Here is an 18,763-nt window from a genome sequence, read left to right as displayed (position 1 = left end):
GGCTGCTGTTGACAAATGCAGTTTGTGAGTGTTTCTCTCAAGTACACTTCAAGATGTATAACTTTTTGGGATTGTTTCTGCAGACAGAATTAGTAGAAAGAAGCATCATTTATGTGAAAACAAAGAAGATAAATTACTTATTTTGTTCTGAGGTCAAAATAATTATTGAAGTTTCAGAGCTTTTTTCATCTCTTATCCTGGGTCAAATGAAAAGTCTGCAATCTGAAGACCCTTTTTCAGTTCAACTGTTATAAAGGGTCTATAACATTAAAAAAAAAATGTGACTTTTACATAGTTATTTGAGAAGGAAGAGTTGGGATTCTACTGTATTGTGGTGTTCTTTGCATGTTTTCGAAATACCCAAATGGGTCAGGTATTTTTCCACTAACAGATGCTATTATATATATCCATTCACTGAATCCAAATTGTGCATAGCCTAGGAGGTTTCTGGAAGGCAACTGATAAATGACCTTATTCTTAAGAGCATTTCGATTCCCTGTTGAATTTTAATATAATAGCCAGGCACTCAAATTATAATTTTCAAAATCACCTTGCAAATTATTACCAAAGGCTGAGGAAATACCCAGAGCTCTGTGCCATCTGTTCTTTTAAAATTACCAGTGGAACATGGTCAGTGTGGGACTGTATTACTTATTTTATACAGCTACCTGGTGTTTTAATGTTCTTCTGCCCATAATAAATAACATCTTGCCCATATTTTTGACTTCTGATAAAATGCTTTCTTTCCTGTTCTGGCTGTGGTATATTTTGGTGACATTGCACACTAGTTGTTGCTCTCCTGTCAGGAATACATCTGGCAATTGACAAGAGAGAATCCTGCATTGTATTCATAGAAAAATCTGTGGGGAAGATGAGTAAAGGCTTTCTTTGCAAATCAGTAGGAAAAATGAATGAGTATAAGAAAGAGCAGTGCATTTACGGTTATTTATAAGTAATTTTCTCAGCATTTCTAGTTCTATGACTTTTAAGTGCTCTCAAAATAAAGTGTTTCATCTCTATGTGTGTAGAATATTCTCTTCTACTACACATCCACTAGATAACAACCTACAATTTCCTATAGCTAATAGAGTTACTCTGATATAGTAAACTCAAACTTGGTGCAGACCATGTATTTAAATTCTAATCTAATCTGTATGAAAGTATGCTATAATCCATGAGGTATGCTATTTGGATTAGGTGAACTCAATTCACCTAATCACTCAATTTTAATTAAAATTGCTACTGTGAACTTTTATCATTTGCTACTTTACAAATCAGAGAGGGTTGTAAATTTTTCAAATTGACATTGATTCTTAGGGAGGAAAGAGAAATCACAAACTGTTGGGGTGGTAGTATCAGTCTTAGCAATAGAGCCACATTATTCCTTGGACAGAAATCTTGTTTGAGTTATGTATGGAATACAAAGATGGAAACACAGATTGATACTGAAACTATAACATTAATTACTATTAATTATAATTAAGCTACTTCCTAAGGGAAGTGATGGGTTATTCATCACTTGACAATTTTAAAGACTGAATATCTTTCAAGGGTTATATTACAGTTTAAGTTAATATTGGGATTTTTCATGTGGAACAGCATAAAGTCCTCTGACTTGCTATGGAAGAGCATCAGTGCAGATAATAATTATCTCCTCCATCTTCCTCTCACCTAACGTACTTTTCAATAAAATGTTCATTTCTTTGTAGATCTGATTCTTTTATACTTGGGTGGAGATTCCAGACTGATAAGTAGTTCTGGCTATTTGTTAAACATTGATTTTTTAAAATTTATTTATTGTTTTTATTTTTAATCGTGTCTGTTTTCCTAGTGAGGAGAATGTAAGTGTCTATACTGTATGTTGAACAATTCAAAATTTGGGGGGAAAAGGAGGTGAAGATCAGTGCCCTAGTTAATAAGTTCAGTAGAACCCTAAAACACTTTTCTAGAATGTACAAGGTCATGCACATCTTTGTATGCACACTTGCCGAGGCGATCAGCTCCGGGGCAGACACGTTCTGCAGTGGAGCGGGGGATCGATCCAGGCAGGGCTAAATTTTCCGGCATCGAGCCTACTTGAGGGAGCTGCCACCACCCGGCAGCCCTCCTGAGGGAGGCTGACGAGGCGTAGGCGGAGCCAGCAGCGCCCCCTCCCCAGCCGTTCAAAAGCCGCCCCTAGGGAGCGCGGCGACCAGGGTGGGCGAGCAGGGCGGGCAAACAGGGCGTGGCGCAGCAGGGCGAGCAGGCAGGGCAGAGTGCTCTCCCCCACCCATACGAACACCTCCTTAACGACAGCCTCCCATTAGCTAGGCTGCAATGGTCTCCACCAGGCACGGTGCGCTCTCCAGGAAGATGGTACACACCCAGACCAACTACCTGTTCAAAAATGCAGCAGTTCAGGTCACCAGATGCGGTGAGTAGCTGAGCCTGTTGCTGCCATTGGCGGGAGGCAGAGACACCGTGTGTGTGGGGTGTGAGCAGGTGGATGACCTGGTCCACATGGTGGCAGAGCTCAAGGAGGAGGTGGAGAGGTTGAGGGATGTCAGGGAGTGCAAGTGGGAGATAGACTGGTGGAGCAACTCCCTGCAGGGCCTCAAGGAGAGGTACCGGGGTGAGACACCCCGAATGGGGGTGGACCCCCTGCCCTGCTGCCATCGGGCAGAGGGAGGGGACCTGGGAGTTGAGGAGGAATGGAGACAGGTCCCTGCTCGACATCGCAGACGATGCCCTCCCCTTCCAGCCCCACCTTCCCAGGTGCCCTTACACAACAGGTTTGAGGCCCTGGAGCTTGGTGGGTGAGGAAGAGGTAGCAAGTGTACCCAGGAGGATGCCTAGGGCAAGGAAGTCGACTCCACGCCTCAGGACTGCCTCCACCAAGAAAGTCAGAAGGGTTATTGTTGTGGGCGACTCTCTTCTCAGGGGAACAGAGGGCCCTATTTGTCAGCCTGACCCTACCCGTAGGGAAGTCTGCTGCTTCCCTGGGGCCAGGGTCAGGGATGTTGCCAGGAAGCTTCCCAACCTGGTTCGCCCCTCTGACTATTATCCTCTTTTGACAGTGATGACATTGAAGAGAGAAGCCTCAAGGCTATCAAACAGGACTTTAGGTGGCTGGGGCGATTAGTGGAGGGAGCGGGAGTACAGGTGGTGTTTTCTTCCATCCCTACGGTGGCAGGGAGGGGTTCAGAGAGGACACGGAAAGCCCACCTGATAAACACATGGCTCAGAGGCTGGTGCCAGCACAGAAATCTTGTTTTTTTTTGACCATGGGGCGCTTTACTCAGCACCTGGCCTGATGGCCGCAGACAGCTCCCTATCTCTAAGGGGAAAACGGATCCTGGGCCTGGAGCTGGCAGGCCTCATTGAGAGGGCTTTAAACTAGGTAAGATGGGGGATGGGGCTGAAACAAGGCTTGTTGGATCTGAGCCAGGGGGAACAATGGCAAGTCCGAAGGATAAGGCAATGGCCCAGCTGAAGTGCATCTACACCAATGCACACAACATGGGTAACAAACAGGAGGAGCTGGAAGCCATCGTGCGGCAGGAAGGCTACGACTTGGTTGCCATCACAGAGACGTGGTGGGACCAGTCTCATGACTGGAGTGCTGCAATGCCTGGCTATAAGCTCTTCAGAAGGGACAGGCAGCACAGAAGGGGTGGTGGTGTGGCTCTCTATATTAGAGAATCTTTCGATGGTATGGAACTTGAGGCAGGGAATGACAAGGTTGAGTCCCTGTGGATTAGGATCGGCGGGAAGGCCAACAAGGCTAGCGTCCTGGTCTTGGTCTGCTATAGACCGCCGAACCAGGATGAGGAGACGGATGAGGAGCTCTACAGGCAGCTGACAGAAGTTGCGAAATCATTGGCGCTCGTTCTCGTGGGCGACTTCAACATCCCTGACATATCCTGGAAGCACAACACAGCCCAGAGAAAGCAGTCTAGGAGGTTTCTGGAGAGCATGCAAGATAGCTTCCTGATGCAGCTGGTTAGTGAGCCTACCAGGGGTGGTGCCCCGCTAGACCTTCTCTTCACAAACAGAGGACTGGTGGAGGATGTGGTGGTTGGGAGCTGTCTTGGGCAGAGTGACCACAAAATGGTGGAGTTCTCTATTCTTGGCGAGGCCAGGAAGGGGACCAGTAAAACTGCTGTATTGGACGTCCAGAGGGCTGACTTTGAGCTGCTCAGGACACTGGTTGGTAGAGTCCCTTGGGAGGCGGTTCTGAAGGGCAGAGGAGTCCAGGAAGGCTGGGCGCTCTTCAAGAGGGAAATCTTAATGGCGCAGGAGCAGTCTGTCCCCATATCCCCAAAGACAAGCTGGCGTGGAAGAAGACCATCCTGGCTCAACAGAGAGTTGCAGCTTGAGCTTAGGAGAAAAAAGAGGGTTTATAATCTTTGGAAAAAAGGGCGGGCCACTGAGGAGGACTATAAGGATGTTGTGAGGCTGTGCAGGGACAAAATTAGAAAGGCCAAAGCTCATCTGGAGCTCAATCTGGCTACTGCCGTTAAAGACAACAAAAAATCTTTTTACAAATACATCAACACAAAACGGAGGACTAAGGAGAATCTCCATCCTTTACTGGATGCGGGGGGAAACTTAGTTACTAGAGATGAGGAAAAGGCGGAGGTGCTCAATGCCTTCTTTGCCTCAGTCTTTAGCGGCAATACCGGTTGTTCTCTGGATACCCAGTACCCTGAGCTGGTGAAAGGGGATGGGGAGCAGGATGTGGCCCTCACTATCCACGAAGAAATGTTTGGCGACCTGCTATGGCACTTGGATGTGCACAAGTTGATGGGGCTGGATAGGATCCACCCTAGGGTACTGAGAGAACTGGCGGAGAAGCTGGCCAAGCCACTATCCATCATTTATCAGCAGTCCTGGCTATCGGGGGAAATCCCAGTTGACTGGCGGCTAGCAAATGTGATGCCCATCTACAAGAAGGGCCGGAGGGCAGACCTGGGAAACTACAGGCCTGTCAGTTTGACCTCAGTACCAGGGAAGCTCATGGAGCAGATCCTCTTGAGAGTCATCACGCGGCACTTGCAGGGCAAGCAGGCGATCAGGCCCAGTCAGCGTGGGTTTATGAAAGGCAGGTCCTGCTTGACGAACCTGATCTCCTTCTATGACAAAGTGACGCACTGGGTGGATGAGGGAAAGGCTGTGGATGTGGTCTACCTTGACTTCAGCAAGGCTTTTGACACCGTCTCCCACAGCATTCTCCTCAAGAAACTGGCTGCTCTTGACTTGGACTGGCGCACGCTTCGTTGGGTTAGAAACTGGCTGGATAGCCAGGCCCAAAGAGTCATGGTGAATGGAGTCAAGTCCAGTTGGAGGCCAGTCACTAGTGGCGTCCCGCAGGGCTCGGTGCTGGGGCTGGTCCTCTTTAATATCTTCATCGATGATCTGGACGAGGGCATTGAGTGCACCCTCAGTAAGTTCGCAGATGACACCAAGTTAGGTGCGTGTGTCGATCTGCTTGAGGGTAGGAAAGCTCTGCAGGAGGATCTGGATAGGCTGCACCGATGGGCTGAGGTCAACGGCATGAAGCTTAAGAAGGCCAAGTGCCGGGTCCTGCACCTGGGACGCAATAACCCCAAGCAGAGCTACAGGCTGGGAGATGAGTGGTTGGAAAGCTGCCAGGCAGAGAAGGACCTGGGAGTGATGGTTGATAGTCGGCTGAATATGAGCCAGCAGTGTGCTCAGGTGGCCAAGAAGGCCAACAGCATCCTGGCTTGCATAAGAAACAGTGTGGCCAGCAGGGCTAGGGAGGTGATCGTCCCCCTGTACTCAGCTCTGGTGAGGTCGCACCTCGAGTACTGTGTTCAGTTTTGGGCCCCTCGCTACAAGAAGGACATGGAGGTGCTTGAGCGGGTACAGAGAAGGGCGACGAAGCTGGTGAGGGGCCTGGAGAACAAGTCCTACGAGGAGCGGCTGAGGGAGCTGGGCTTGTTCAGCCTGGAGAAGAGGAGGCTCAGGGGCGACCTTATTGCTCTCTACAGGTACTTTAAAGGAGGCTGTAGTGAGGTGGGGGTTGGTCTGTTCTCCCACGTGCCTGGTGACAGGATGAGGGGGAATGGGCTAAAGTTTTAGGTTGGATGTTAGGAAAACTTCTTTACCGAAAGGGTTGTTAGACATTGGAACGGGCTGCCCAGGGAAGTGGTGGAGTCACCATCCCTGGAAGTCTTCAAAAGACGTTTAGATGTAGAGCTTAGGGATATGGTTTAGTGGGGGACTGTTAGTGTTAGGTCAGAGGTTGGACTCGATGATCTTGAGGTCTTTTCCAACCTAGAAATTCTGTGATTCTGTAAGGCAGGAGGAGCACAATTGTTACTCCGTTGGTGCCTTAGAGTTATATTTTCTTAGAAGGTAGGCAATGCAGTTTACTTACAGTATCTCATACCATGATCTTTCAGGAAGATAGACTACAATTAAAGACCTATACAAAGCTAACATATACCTCCCCAAAAATACTCTTTTACTTGTCATTGCCTTACAATAATTATTTAGTGTGGTCTGCAATATTGTCTTCTGGCTGTTGAAGGACTTCTTCTAGAAAATATAGTTTTTATAGTTATTTCTGTACTGTTTAGTATTAGCAGACATCATGTGTTTGCCAGGAAAAAATACATTTTGACCTGATTTCTTTCAGATCTGAAGTTCTTAAAATCTATAAAACTTATAAGAATTCATGGTAAAATTATTTTTCGTGTTCATAACACATGGATCATTGTACTTGCTGTTTATAAGAGACTTCAGTAAGAAAAATATGTTTTTTTCTATTGCTCGGCTGTATGTGAACGCTAGCTGAAATTTGTGGTAGGCTTAAAGGTGCTCATTGGGAGGTAAGCAGGAAAATGTAGTTATGTGGAGGGAACAGAGTGTGATGCCTTTTATTCAGGCATTTATTATTATTAAGGAAGATAAACACTGGTATGCCAGGTGTGTTCTGGGCTTAGTGAGTTTGCAGTGTAGTCCTGCAACACTTGGCCCTTCCAGGTGCAGAGGTACTACCGTACAAGGCAACACATGGGAAGAGCACTTTGGAGGTACATCGGCTTGTTCGTGTTAATTTGATGTTTCGTGTTTCATACTTAGCTTTTGCTGTGGAAACTTGCACAATCAGGAGTAATTAAGAAGAAGCTAAAGAGCCACACAGTGAAACACAAGCTTAAAAGTTAGTTGTGACTGTCTAGCTGGGTATCTGCATATTTTAGGAATATAACAAGTATGCTACAGCAACTGTTACAAGGAGCAAGGTTTCTTTTCTGATGATGCTTCCAGAGCTCTTGAAAGTGACTCAGCAATATTGCGTAAGTATAATGGTCTCTGCTTTTAGGATCCTTTGACTCATTCTACAAGTTTTGTTTGTTTTCTTACATTTCAAAGATATTTTACTTCTATTCTACAGCAAATAGTATCTGCAATGTCAAGAGCAATTCCAGGATTTACAAGTCTGGGGTTAGATATTCCCAAATCAGCTTGCTTTTTGTAGGGACAAATCTTGACATACTGAAATTTTGGAAACAGAAAGTTATTAAAGAGGAGGTAGCTCCAGGTGACAAAAGGAAATTGGAAAACATGACAAGAAAAAGTAGATTGTTATTCCTGCCGAGGAGTATCAGTGAGTTGTCTCCCCCATCCTTTCTTCCCTTTTTTTGTTGTTGTTGTTGCTTTTGTTTTTAATCTTGGACTTTCTTATTTAAGATTTTTTTTTTTTTTTTTTTTTTTTTTTTTTGTCTAGGAAGAGCTTGATAAATGCTTCCTGTGCATGTAGAAAAAATGTCTCTTGTGATATCACAGGGATAGTGTGGTCAGGAGATGAGAATTAATGAGAGGAAGTGCAGACTTAGACCTTTGTCTTGCAACCTACTTTTTTCTGCTTTCGCTTGCAGACCTTGTATTTCCTCTTATTTTGCATCTTAAGGGAAACAGAAGGTAAAAATGTGTCTTCCTGCTATTGAGTAAAATTACCTGCTTATATTTTAGTAGTGATTTTGCTGACACTAATTCTTCTGCTGCAAAATTGGCATGATGCGGTGCTGTTTCTCAAGGTAAGCATGGTGAACCTTCTTGGTAGTGACTGAAGGGTAAAAAGTGGCTGTTGTGAATCAAATGCAGCATTACTAGAGAGTATAAAGTTAGTAGTACTCTAGATGTGACCAATTCTGTGGAAATTTCTTGCCTGGTCACACTTCTGCCTTAACTATGGTAGAAACGTGATTAATTACAAGGTGCTGTTTTAGTATCTCTCACCCACTATATTATTTAGAGCTAGTCATACTTTACATAGATCTGACAGAAATAGGGTGCAGAGAGCAAAGGATGGGAGACCCTCAGATGGGTTATTTCAGCTGACATCAAGTAGCACTCTTGAGCTTGTAATCACATTGTTTTTGCTGTCATGTGGGTCTGGCCATTTCATTTTGTCCTCTGATACCACAAGAAGTAATGCAGTAGGTGCTCAGCCTAGAAGGGTTAAGGAAAGACCAATGAATGGACCATGTTTCTGAACACCATGTAGCAAAGTAATAATAAAAATAGACTGTGAAGGACAGCTCTAGCACTCTAACAGAGATCAAACATAATTTCTCCCAATCTTAAATAAAACTACTGGTAATCACAGGAATCTTATGGTACACGTAAAAAGTAAAAATGCTTAAAAAAAACAGGGCTGAGTAAAATACTCTCCCTAACTCCTACCAATTATCAAAGCAGAGTAGTAAATGTTGGTGGTAATGAAGAGATGTTAAATCTTCTTTCTTTTTTTTTTTTTTTTTTTAATGAAAAGATGAAAAAAAGATGAAAAAATGTAGGAATTAACATAATGGATTAATTTGAGGAAACTTACAAGTCATCTGACTTCTAAATAGTTAAGGAGAAATTAGATGTAGACATAGTAGGTTTTATAAGGTTGCCATTTCTTTTTAGACCTGACCTAAATATTGCAAAAAAATGAATAATTAATAAAAAAATGAATAGTAACATGTCATAACTAAGGCATGCCTTTGGATACTTAGTGGGGTAAAACTTTGTTGATATATAATGGCTTAAATTCCATAACAAGTGTAGATCCAAGAAGTGTTTTATATTTTCTTCTTCTGTCTGAAATCTTCCCCGTGAAAGGTCAACCAGCTAAACCTTTTTTGTTGTTTGTTTTTTTAATTTTGTCAAAAGAAGTGATGGGTCCCTGAAGCCAGGAGTTAGAAAAACTCTTCTAGTGAATGTAACAAACAAACAAACAAAAACATTTTACCTTTGGCTGCTATTTTAAGGGCTCTGCATATTAAGAAAATAGTCCTACCAATGTGATCCATTAAAAACTGTGCTGTTACTGCGGGAACGTTACAATGGAAGTGCCTGTTAAGGTAAGTGAAATTTTGGAGAATGAAACGCTTATGATGTTCTGAGAGGAAAAAACTGTTAATTGGGATTTGAACAGCTTGTTTTTCACTTAAACAAGAGTGTTACTGATTCTTAGGCCTGAGGTTCATCAGTTTGCCTGGACTGTGGGCACACCTGTGAAGACATGCTTCTAGACAAATACAGTATTCAAAATTCTTCTTCTGTCTTATGAAATAAGTTTTACTAGTTGTTTTGCAGTATGCATTGGTTAAAAAAAAAAAACTCCAAATCTTTTCTAAAACTATACACAGCTGCGAATTACATCTGAAGCCTGTGATTGTCATATTTGTGGGTGCAATGTGTTTAATTGTCACCTTCAATCTTTCAAACAAAAACATTTATTTTTCCTCCCCCATATCCTCTTTTTTACTTTCCATGCCACACTGTATAAAATAAAACCTTTAAGTATTCAAAAGAAAATGCCTTCTTAAAACTGGCAGTATTAGTATATTACCAAATCTGTTTTCATTAATGCAAAGTTAAATTTTCCTAAACTTTAGGATGACTTTTTAATTTAAATTGTGTGTTCTTGGCCTTGCATAAGTTGCAGAAAGGAGAGTTATTAACAGGGTTGATGAATTGCATTTTTTTATATATTAGAAAATAACATGTAGCTTTTTTTTTTTTTTCCACAAAAAGGGGTAGCAAGAGTAATGACAGTTTAGACTTCCCTGTACAAACAATTCATCCCTGTCAATAAGAATGTGGTGTACTCCATCTTTCTTCTTCCTTTTCTTCTGCTCCTTGTTGTCAAAATATCTAGGAAGGTATAGTCAATGTTTGTTGAGTAGGACATCTGTTATGACCTGGACATTCATCATCAGTCTTACTTCAGAAGTACTATTTGGTTTTTGGCTTGTCTAATCTGGTTGTGAACCAGTAACCTTGAGCTGAGGCCTTGTGAAATGTCTGGGTTCTTGAGACAATCAGTCTTTAGACCAAGCCATCTCCTTAACTTTTCTTTCCAGCTCACCAGCAAGGTGTAATGCTGATTTGAACTTAATTTGTACAGTAAAAAAAATGAAGTCTATTTTTGTCAGCACTCCAACCCTTGAAAGAACAACAACAGCAACAACAAAAAGAATGTGATGCAGTGATTAATGATTGTGATTAACTCCCTGTAGATTGTGGCTTCATGCCCCAGTGATTCTGCTGTCCCTATTCTGGATAAGATGCTACATTAAGCACATATGCCTTTATCCATGTAGCTTGATAGAAACCTGAAGGTTAAGCTTTAGGTTTCTATTTTTCATTAGTGCACTTCTAATGCTGAACCTATAACCTGTGGTTTATTTTTCTGGATTACCCAAGATGGTAATGTATAAGAGCTGAATTAGCATTATTTAAAAATACTAATTCAAAATGAAAGGACGAAATTAGATGATAGTAAAAAAGAAATAACCTTGCAATTAAATGCTCCAGACTACATTTGTGGGTACTATCTTGTTGTTTCAGAGTAATTTTAATGTAGTGTTTGTTTAGCATCAGTTGCACAAAGAAATCCTGCGATTGAATGATTTAATACCAGTTGAAACCGGTAAGATGTTTGCCTTACTTTAGTACCAAAAATACAGTAACTTAATTTCACTACCTTTATAAATTACACATTTGCTACATGCTCCATCAGATGCATAGGATGTCCTTGATACTGTGTCACCGACTGTGGATATTGCTGAGGTGATTCAGACTTCTTCCTATTACTTTATGAGGAAGCAGCTGATACAGAAATGCCTTACTTTCTGTAACCAAAATAACTAAGGTTGGGCAACTCCACAGAAAGATGATTTATATCTTACTGTTTAACAGTAACAGGACTGTATCACAGTACAAGTTCTATTTTGAGAACTTAGGTGATATGTAAATTGCCATTAATTATGTGTGGGAAGGACCCACTGTGGAGCAGCGGAAAGTGTGAGGAGGCAGGTACAGCATGCTGACTGCAATTCTCCTTCCCCATTATGCCCAGCTGAAAAAGAGGTTACAGAAAAGGACCTGGAGGTTCTGGTGGACACCAAGTTGAATGTGAGCTAGAGATGTGTCCTTGCAGCAAAGCAGGCTGACAGAAAATTGGGATGCACCAGGAGTAGTGTTGCTAGCAGGTCAAGGGAGATGATCTTTCCCCTCAGCACTGGTGAGGCTACACTTGGAGCACTGGGTCCAGTTCTGGGCTCCCTAGTATGAGAGAGACATGGACATACTAGGGGGGGTCCAGCCAAAGACCACAAAGTTGATGGAGGGACTGGGGCTTCTCTTCTATGAGGAGACGCTGAGAGAGCTAGAGCTCTTCATCTGGGAAAGGGGAAGGTTCAGGGATAATCTAATCAACGTGTATAAATACCTGAGGGGAGGCTGTAAAGAGGATAGAGCCAGGCTTTTTAAAAGTAGTACTCAAAAGAAGAAGAGGTGATGGGCACAAACTGGAACAGAAGAGGTTTCTTCTGAACATCAGGAAGCACTTCTTCACTGTGAGTGAACAAACACTGGCACTGGTTGCCCAGAGAGGCGGTGGATTCTCCTTCCTTGGAAATATTCAGAAGACACCTGGGCATGTTCCTGGGCAACTGGCTCTAGGTGTCCCTGCCTGAGCAGGAGGGTTGGACAGGATGGTTGGCCAGAGGGCCCTTCCAGCCTCCACCATTCTGGAGATCCTCCTGCACTACCTGTAAGGGACAAGGTAGAGGAGTCAGAAATGAAGAAATTAAGTTGAGCCTTGGAAAAATGGGTGTTGGTAGAGGAAAAGTGTTTTAGCTTTTGTCTTTGTTTCTCACCATCCTGTTCTATTTTTATTTGTCAATAGACTAAACTAATTTTCCCTATGTTGCATTTGTTTTGACCATGATGGTAAATGGTCTTCTATGAGTCTGAGTTGCAAAAGTTTCGAGTGTCAAAGTTCGAGACTTTTACAAATTTTGATTTTTTTTTTCCAGTTCCGTATATATTAACTTTCCTGGTTGCTTTCTTTATATGGCTTTCTGTTAAAAGTTGCTATGTTTAATAAAGCTTATTTTTAATATTCTTTGAGAGCCATTATGACCAACCAAGTTAACCTCATCTTTACTGTAAGAAATGCACGTTTGTTTGCTGTAGAGTTGTTCTACAAATTTTTCTCATTCTTTGTTTGTTTTCCAAAACAAACACACTTTTGTATACTAATTTAAGTTACTGACACCATGAAAATGTGCAGAAAATATATCCTTGCCAGTCTTGCAATGTTACTGCAATTATTATGTTATTTTTCTTGCATCAGCACCTATTGTTTTCTATAGCTTTTATTGCAAAAACAAGAAAAAAAAACCATCCCTACAGGTAAATTTAGATCCCTAGATTTAAGATTTAAGAAACAAACAATTTACAGTTCCATAGCAAAGGAATTTTCTATTTCATCTGGTTCTCCACAAAAATTTTGGTTTACAATGAAGCATTTTTCCTGGAAAAGTAAATTGTTCTCTGAATGCTCTCTAAATGCACAGCGGAAAGATGGTTTCATATGCTGTTAATTGGGTTATCAAACTCTGCCAGGATATGGTACATTCGCTTTATATTCAACATACTTTAACCGGCATTTGTCAGAAGATAAAGGTGTTTGGTTTTTGGTTATAGCCATCTCTCTGAAACTAAAGGCAGCAACCCATTTGAAATGATAGTGCTCTTGATATAGTATTGATTTTTTTTTTTCATTTTTAACAATTGTATTTGCCAGCTGTAGAGTTACTATGATAATCCTGACTTTTATTTTGTTTAATATGCTCACAGAATTTTATAAGACCTTTTATAATATATATTGTAACGGTGAATCCAGTTTTAATTCTCTAGTGGAAATTTGTTATTGAAAAATGTCCTGTCATAGCTCCATAGCTTTAGTTAATCAGCATTATTGTATATAAGATGCTCCAGAGGAACATAAATAGATTTTTGTAAGAAAGTGAAATCTTTTTTTTTTTTTTTTTTTTAACTGTATTGACCTATATCATTGATTTGTCTTTCTCTTTAGTATAATTTAAACCCTTTTTTCCTTTTCTTTCTGTCCCTTCCCCCTGCCTAGAATGGTCTGCCAGCCAGTGTTGGTATGTTGTACCATGAGGTAAGCTAAGATATAAGGAAAATAAAAGTATTGTGTAAACAAATGTTCTGTATAAGAATAAATGTGGAACAGATGAATTTAGCAGTCCAGAAGACCAGGAGAGTTCAGAATCTCTCCTACAAGATCTTGAAAATACATGTTGAGAACTTTTGGCTCCCCTTTTATTTGCGTGGCAGCTGGGAAGACCATTCACTCTTACATGGCCTGTACCTTTTTGTCTTTTGTTATACATCTGTTAGATTTTACGAACTCATTTCTAATGCTGGTGTTGTGAAAAACAGATCCAAGAGTACTGTTAAACTTTGAAATATATAATGGCAGTAGTCTATTTCTAAATTCCCTTTCTTCTCACTGTAGCCAATGAGCTACGTGGGTTTTAGGGAGCCCACCAAACTGCCGCAGATATAACAAGATGTTCCAAAGTGACACTCCAAAAGTCAGTATTCAGGCCCAAGTTTAACTGCATGAAGAAGCAGTCTCATTGCAGAACTTGCAGGCACTTGCAGGCACTCTCAGTGAAAATTAGACCACTTAGTTGCCTAATACAGGAGACTGTAAATATATATCTATCCAAGTGAATTTGGTTAAGTAGTGCCACTTATGAGGAAAATCACCTAATCACCTAATTTGCTGTATGAGATTGACCTTTTTAAAGATAATTTGTTAACATAAATTTGACAGAGTTTTACAGTGCTAAGTGATTAGACAATCAATAAAACTTGTGCCACATACCATAATTAATGTGTGTTTCACATTGCTGTGAGGATGAGAATATAGTACAAGCTGTGCTGAACTCGTCTTGGTTCTGCTTAATACACTGGTAGGTCATAGTGTCATATGAAGTGCTCCTGGAGTTCGTTTGTACTATTTGAGTTAAAGAATTATGGAGCAACTTAGAGTAAATGTTCTGCCCTGGAAATAGAAAATAATAAAATTGAGTTGAATGATTTTGTAAGAGAATTGCTCAGATAAGGTACAGCTTGTAAACTTGGTCAGTAGTTCAGAGTAGTCTTACCATCTGTAGTACATGAAGAGATTGATCAGATAATAGACACTAGGCTATTGAAAAGATGGGCAGGTTCTTTGTGATTGATGCTGATGAAGGATGAAATGTTAGCGAGAATAAACAGTCTATAGTCTTTCTATTAGTGCAGCTGTCCACTCTTAAAACATTCCTTTACATCTTCCATACTGTAAAAAAAAGAAAAAAAAAAAAACAAAACTTGGAAAAAAAGTGAATTTTAGGCAATATGGTGTTCTTGATATCTGCAGGATGTGACATTAACAGAATAATTTTAGTTCTACCCAATGTTTGAGTTACCAGTTAATAGATGTTCTTGACCTGTAGGTAGGGTGCTATTTGCTCAGTGTTTGACTCTTATTTAATTTTAGCATTTTCATGTGACTGTTGTTTTGTTTTACCTAAGTAAAACAAACAAACAACAACAACAAAAAAAAACAGTTGCATTGTAATATATTCCTTACAATTCACCTAAAGATGCCTTGTGAAAAGGTAGTTTAGACATAGGAGTGTCTGGAAAAACAAGTTGTTTTAAAGTGGGTCTGAAAAAGTAAGCTCAAATTAGGTTGTTCTTTTACTTGATAGTACTTTTATGTAAGGAAAATATACATATATGAACATTTTGTTATTGGTAGATTTGTACATTTTGTCAGGTGAACACACTCAAATCAAAGAGACTTAGGAAAAACATCTGAAGATAATCATGTAATGACAAATAAGCTGAAACATTCACAAATGTAATGAGTAGACCTTTCAGGAAGTAATAATAAGCCTTCTTTATGGATTACAGTGCCTTTCCCTTACTATCTTTTCCTCTCAAACTCAAAATTAACATCTTGGGTGAGAGCTCAGACACTTCTGGGCAGTTACTTGATGGATGAACCTTAGTGTTCATGTCCTGTGAAGGAGATGGTTATAGAGGATCTTACCCCTGAGCCAGAGGATCTTACCCCTGAGACAGAAGTCTGAGATCTCAATAGGCAGCTTAGATTTTATGCTAAAAATGTTGGAAGGAAAGTCCTTTCTCCAGCTTAATAAGATTGGTATGAAGAAGTGGATATATTCAGGGTTTTTAACATTTCTGGAGATCCTCTTCTTTGAAAGGAGAGGTATATACAGTGCTTTGTTTGACACCTCAGTTTAGTTAAACAGTGATATTCTTGAGTGTCATCCTGAGGTGAACTCCCAACATTTCCTCCTGCTTCTTGAAACAGACAGCTGTTCTCTCTGAAGGAGCACAAGTCTGGTCTAACATGCCTCCATCAAAACGCTGAGAAGTAGGAGGTGCCACCCACTCTCCATCAGTTTATTTCTCTTGGCACTGGGCAGGAAGGAACTGAATAAAAATGATACAAAGTATTGCCAAGCTGATAAAGATAGATGTCAGATGATGTGGTCAGATGATGCAATTAATAACTCCTGATATGTCAGTGTGAATTGGTCTTACTTAACCTTTGGAGTTTAGCCTAACTCGAATCTTAACAAAGGTCACCATCACAGCAATTCCTCAAAAATAATGTAGTGTGTGCTTCTTTGTGTTAGTAGTTGTATGATCTAGGACTGCTTCTTGTGCTGCTCTATCAGTAGAATTTCACATCCTTCTTTAATTCCACTGAGTGTGGTGACTAGCACAGATCCGTATCATTGTTTCATTCTCCTCTTTGTTTTCCTTCTTTTTCTTTCGTTTTCCTCCTTGTAGGAGGAAAAACTGCAGTCAGTGCAGTTAATGGCTTTAAGGAATTCTACCAAAAGTCTTGGATATTCCCAGTCTATGGTCACTTCTGTTACTTGGAAGGATAAAAAAAAAAAAGACTGCAGGAATTTTATGGACAGACAGATAAGCTGGTATTAGTCAACAATCAGTATTAAGTGTACATGAAAATTTGAAAGGCTTTGGAGAAAAAACATTTGCTGTGAGACATGTGAACACAGTTCTTAGATAAAAGTTCAGTGTTAAAGCTTTTGCAAGGGCAATTTTAGTATCATTCTGCCACAGGCTCTTTTGCATACATGATTTGTCTGCAGCTAGTTGCTTTCCTGCGGTGTTTTATGGTGCAATAATTTGTATGTTAACAGAAATCCTGTGGTATTGTCCTCTTGAATATATGTGGATTTAAAAGTTACGTAAAACAAAATAAAATCCCCTTTTATTCTTTTCATTAGCACAGGTGACAAGTATGTGTTTTTTCAGTAACTTTGTACTGATCTGCTCTGAAAAAGTCTGTAGTTTGGTTGAACGTAACTTTTAAAAAAGTGAGCCAAGATACTAATGTTCGCACTGGTGAAAGCTGCTGAGGTTCTTCGTGCTTGGTCAGGCTTTGCTAAGAATAATCAGGAAACAACACTTTCAGATCTGGGACTCATTTTTATCTTGAAACATTGGGATTGTATTTAGCTATTGATTTTGGTTTAACTAACTTTATCTTTGGATTTAGCTTTATGAAGATATGATGTAGTTTAAATTGAAATGGATATGGAACAACCTGGTTTACTTTCTTCGAGTTTCATCTGAAGTGTAATGCTACCAGAACACAGCACAGACCAAAGTGTCTCACAGTATTATGTTGTGGTATTACTGTCATTATCAACTGCAGAACAGGGTTATCAAAAAGCCTGGCTTTGTTCAAAATGGATTGGCTTTTCTGTGGCAGAAAGCAAACTGGTCCCATTCTATAAAGATAGACATTTCTTCTCTGTATGTGATGGCTGCATTTAGAAGAGAAGTTTCAAAATGACTAGGCACTGATTTGGAGGTTCAAATTACAGATAGACTTCAGGAACCTTCCTCCTTCAGTAGTTCCCAGAATGTACAATGAGGTAAGATTTTTCATAATTGAAAAAAAACACTGAATGTGTCTTAGAGAGTAGAGCCCATTTTGAAATGTACTGTCCTTGTCGTAGTTGCTGGATCAAGATAGTAAACTGAAATAGCTGATTCCAAAACTTGCTTGTCAAAATCTATCCAAATAACTGATTTGTTGTCCTGGTGAACTGCCAAATCATTAAAATACAATTAAGTTCTGAGCATATGGAAGGAGGAATTGAATTGTGTGCCCAGATCCTTTGCTGAAATGCTTAGACTACCTTTGTGTTTAGAATTAACCACGGACTTGAAATTATTCACAGAACAGGGGATTCTTTGTGGCTTTTCACTAATAATTATTTCTAAAAAGCATAGGTACTTCAACTTGCTAAACCACCTGGCAGCCAGCTAGATTAATAGCTTCTTGGCAGCAGATTACAACCACTGGTATGTAGTGGCTACCAGATGAGCATTAATTTAATTTTATATTAAGCATGCAAAGCAAGTAGAGAAAATATAATCATTTATTATTATAGTAGTTCTAAGTTATAACCAGCTGCATGATTTATGCTTCAATTAAACTATGCAGCTTGTACAAAGTCGTCTTCCTGTATTAATCATGCAACTGGCTCATTATTTATGACTAAAAAAGCAGAGAGGCCAGGGTTTCTAGTGATGACTGGGAAAGGTTTCATATTTGGAACACCCTACATATTAAGTATGGCAGGGAAGATGAAGTGTTTTGTATGGAGAAAAAAAAAAAAAGATACTGTAGAATATTCCAGGATTGTATTACAATGCTCTCAGTCTGCTGTTACTCTGGAAAATAAAATTAAATGCTGCTATCATTTACACTACTCTAAGCTCCTAGCTAGAAATCAATGGCTATCAATTAAGGTGATATTTGGTTCACAACTGCTTTTTTGTTTGTTTTGTTTTGTTTTTGTTTTTTTGTTCTTTCTTTGTTTTTCTTTTTCAGATTTGTTTGTGATTGGTAACTCTCTAGGAAAGATGTAGTGAATATCAGTTGACACGACAGCAAAGGGAGGTGGTCATTAAGCCAGGGCTTTACTTTCTAAGTTCCATTTTCATCTCTTAGGCATACTTCACTCTGAGGTGTTCTTGATCAACAGGAATGTATCAAGATGGAAAACGTTTCTTCCATCTTAAAAACTTTGTGGATTTTGAGATATTTTGCAAATAACCAGAATGATTCAACTCGTCATGTTTCCAGGGAGGAAACATAAAAGTGTGAGATGACTGAGACTGCAGGCTTACAATTACCTATTGGGATCAGATAGCCTTTCCTCTTCTAATTTTAACTAGAGACATAAAGCACTGCTTCTGTCAGCTATGTGAATATACTGGCTATGTGATGAGTGGCTGCTGTGTTATACCTCCTGCTTTTTTTTTTTTAATTTCATTAGTCATAGTGAAAATTTCACTCAAACCAGTATATTGT

At 40.3% G+C, this 18,763-nt stretch overlaps 1 protein-coding gene across 9 annotated transcripts in view; it reads left to right on the top strand.

The window, feature by feature from the left end:
• The window catches only part of CDH18 (cadherin 18), a 625,567-nt gene that overhangs the window by 15,316 nt on the left and 591,488 nt on the right, over positions 1 to 18,763 (top strand). The window contains exon 1 of one of the 9 annotated variants that reach the window (XM_084508747.1): positions 7,911 to 7,929. The exons of the other annotated variants lie outside the window; for them this stretch is intronic. The gene's annotated coding sequence lies outside the window, so the exon portion shown is untranslated. Of the gene's footprint in view, positions 1 to 7,910; positions 7,930 to 18,763 lie in introns of those variants that run through there. 9 annotated transcript variants of the gene reach the window in all.

The sequence above is a fragment of the Aythya ferina genome, assembly GCF_964211825.1.
Source record: "Aythya ferina genome assembly, chromosome: 2".
Taxonomy (NCBI): domain Eukaryota; kingdom Metazoa; phylum Chordata; class Aves; order Anseriformes; family Anatidae; genus Aythya; species Aythya ferina.
This window is presented reverse-complemented; position numbering and strand designations above follow the sequence as displayed.